Genomic DNA, 3,081 nt, shown 5'->3' on the forward strand with positions numbered 1-3,081 from the left:
GGTCAACTACATGGGAGTCCAGCGACATAGCCATTACGCTAACTGATGGTCCCTTTTTTTATTTTTCCAGCCAGTTCTGTGTTTTACTGAGGCCTGTGCTCAGGCCTTGGCCGCAAACTTGCACAGCGGGTGCAGCCGCCCCTTCCGCCGCTGCTTCTTGATCTGCAGGCTTTCCTTCTGCTTGTTGAGCTGACGGCCACGGCACGGGTCTTCTTGGGCCGCAGGTCCAGGGGCCTTATAGAATTTATACTTCTTGCCCTTGTAGAATTTCCTTAGGTTTTCTTTCCCAGTCTGGTTAATGACGGTGAGAACACAGGCAATGGATTCGCGAACAACTCGGATCTTGGACAACTTGGACGCAGCTCCGCCTGTCCCTGTCACTTTGGCGCCACAGCTCCACCTTCAGGTCCTCCAGCTGTTTCAGCAGCTCCTCTTCTTGCCGCGCAAATCCTGAACCTTATTTTTGGCCATAGCTGCCCAATGCGGCTGCCACCGGTACCTGCTCAGATGGAAAGAGCCCCCAGTGTGTTTTTCAAGCCATCAGGTCTGAGGCTCCAACCACACAGTCAGCCTTGTGGGATCCAGCTGCCTTAATTTCCACACCACCAGTTGGCCTGAGTTCTGCTTTCTTCTTTCTTTCTTCTACTTACTTTGAGTTTAATTTACTCTTTGTCTATCTTCTTAAGGTGAAAGTTTATAGCCATTAACCTTGGTTATTTTCTTTCTTTTTTCTTTTTTTTTTTTTTTAAAAGCAGCTTTAATGAGGTATGATTCATATTACAAAGAACTGCACTTATTAGATGTGTACAACTTGATGATTCTGGACATGTGCAAACACCCCGATGCCATCACCCCAGTTGAGGTCAGGGGAACGTCCAACACTTCCCTGAATTTTCCCGTGTTCCCTTGTTTTGGTTTTGTTTTGCTTTGTTTTGGGGGCAAAAACCCTTAACGTGAGATCAATCGTCTCAACAAATTTTCTTTTGTCTTTTTCTGGTATATGTGATTTCCCCCCCCCCCCAAAAAAAACAGAGTATTTTTGTGTTGTGATCCTCCTGCCCAAGCCTCCATCCTGAATAGCTGGGACCTTAGGCCCATGCCACCATACCCAGGTCTTTCAGACAGGTTCTTGCTATGGTGACCACAAGCTTGGGTTTCTCCTGCCTCAGCCTCTCAAGTAGCTGGGATATAGGCATGAACCACTGGGCTCTTTTATTTTAAAGGTCTGGAACTCAAGCTTTCCAGCCACCTTAACCACCATGCCATCAGCTGGCCTCTCAATTATATATGTTTTTCCACAAAAATAGAAGGAAAAAAAGTTGTAGAGCCAGGCCCATGGCCTGGTGGTTAAGGTAGCTCAATCCCACATGGCCGACTGGACCAGCCCCAATGGCTTGAAAAAACACACTGGGCATGTATGTGCACATGTACCCCAAATCCCAAGAGGATAGAGAAATGGAGCGGACGGACTTGCAGCATGACTGTGCTGCACTGGGGGTGCTTCCTCCTTGCCCATATCTCTCTCTCCATCTCTCCTCTGGTAAGTGCATGCACTCTCTGGCAATGAAAAGAAAAGAAATCTTAAAATTTACATGGAACCACAAGAGAGCCAGAATAGGCAAAACAATCTTGAGAAAGAAGAAACAAATAAACAAACAACTAGAGACATCACATTTTCTGATTCCAAAATATATTACAAAGCTACAATGAAAAAAGTAGTATGGTATTGGCAGAAAGAGACGCATAGACCGATGGAATAGAACTGGGCATGGTGGCATGTGCTAGTGGTCCTAGCTACTGCATGATTCTGACGATGTGACATTCTGGAAAAGTCAAAACTGTAACAAAAGCATACAATCAGTGCTTGTTAGGGGCTATGGTAGAGGGAGAGAAGAATAGGTGTGGGCCACAGAGAATGTGTCGGGCAGTGAAATTACTACTATGGGTACATGATTATGGGTACATGTCATTATACATTTGCCCAGACTCAGAATATACAGCACCAAGAGTGAACCCTAATGTAAATCGTGGGCTTTGGGTGATAGTGACATGGTAATGTCAGTTCATCAATTACAGCAAATACACAAAGTACAGGAGGATGTCGATAGTGGGGAAGGCTATACTTGTGTAGAGGCAAGGGATGTATGGGAACTCTCTGTAGCTTATGCTCGATTTTGCTGTAAGCATATAATTTCTCTAAAAAGTAGAGTCTAGGGCTAGCAGGCACTATAGAGGTGAAGGTGCTGGATCCCACCCAGCCGACTGCACAGTTCAAGTCCTGGACCCAGTGGCTTGAAAATCATGTGGGGGTATATGTGTGTGCATGCTCAAAATCCCAAGAGGAGGTAGAGCAGAAGGAATTGCAGTGTGGCTATCCCTCTCAGGGGGTGATTTCTCACTTTCCCTCTCTGTCTCTCTCTCTCTCTGCCCTATAGCAAAAACAAACACAAAAATAAAAACAGAAAAATCTGTTAGAAAGCAAACAGGCTAGTCCCATGGCCTGAGGGTTTAGGGAGATGGATCCCACATAACTGACCACGACTCATGTGGTTTGAGTCCCAGCTCCAGCCTGGTGGCTTGAAAAACATGCTGGGGGCATGGGTGTGTATGCCCCAAATCTCAACAGGATGGAGAAATAGAGGAGAAGGGATTGTGGCATGACCATGTCCCATTGGAGGTGTTTTCTCTCCCTCCTCTCTCTCTGATGAATGCACATGCCCTCTGGCCAAAAAAAAAAAAAAAAAGTAAAATAAAATAAGAAGGAAGAAAAGAAAATGAACAACAAACCAAAACTCCAAGTAGACCAGAGAGCTATGTGTACAAAATGAACCATATACATACTAAATGTAAACACCTGTCTGGGGATAGGCTTTCTAACTTATATTCAAAATGCAGATTTAATATGTGAAAAGATTGATAAATTTAATTAAATAAAAATGTAGAAAGCTCTTTACATGGTGAACGAACCATCACCAAAATCGAAAGGCATATAGTAAACTTAGAGAAATTTCTGCAATCTATTCCACAGCAAAAGGGCTAATTGGCCTATAAAGAACTCTTTTTTTTTTTTTTTTTTTTTTT

General features: G+C 44.1%; 1 pseudogene; it reads right to left on the reverse strand.

The window, feature by feature from the left end:
- Window positions 1-99: 99 nt before the first annotated feature.
- Window positions 100-471, reverse strand: LOC102471339 (60S ribosomal protein L35 pseudogene; annotated as a pseudogene).
- Window positions 472-3,081: the final 2,610 nt, after the last annotated feature.

Source organism: Tupaia chinensis, unplaced genomic scaffold, assembly GCF_000334495.1.
Source record: "Tupaia chinensis unplaced genomic scaffold, TupChi_1.0 Scaffold000605_1, whole genome shotgun sequence".
Taxonomy (NCBI): Eukaryota; Metazoa; Chordata; class Mammalia; order Scandentia; family Tupaiidae; genus Tupaia; species Tupaia belangeri.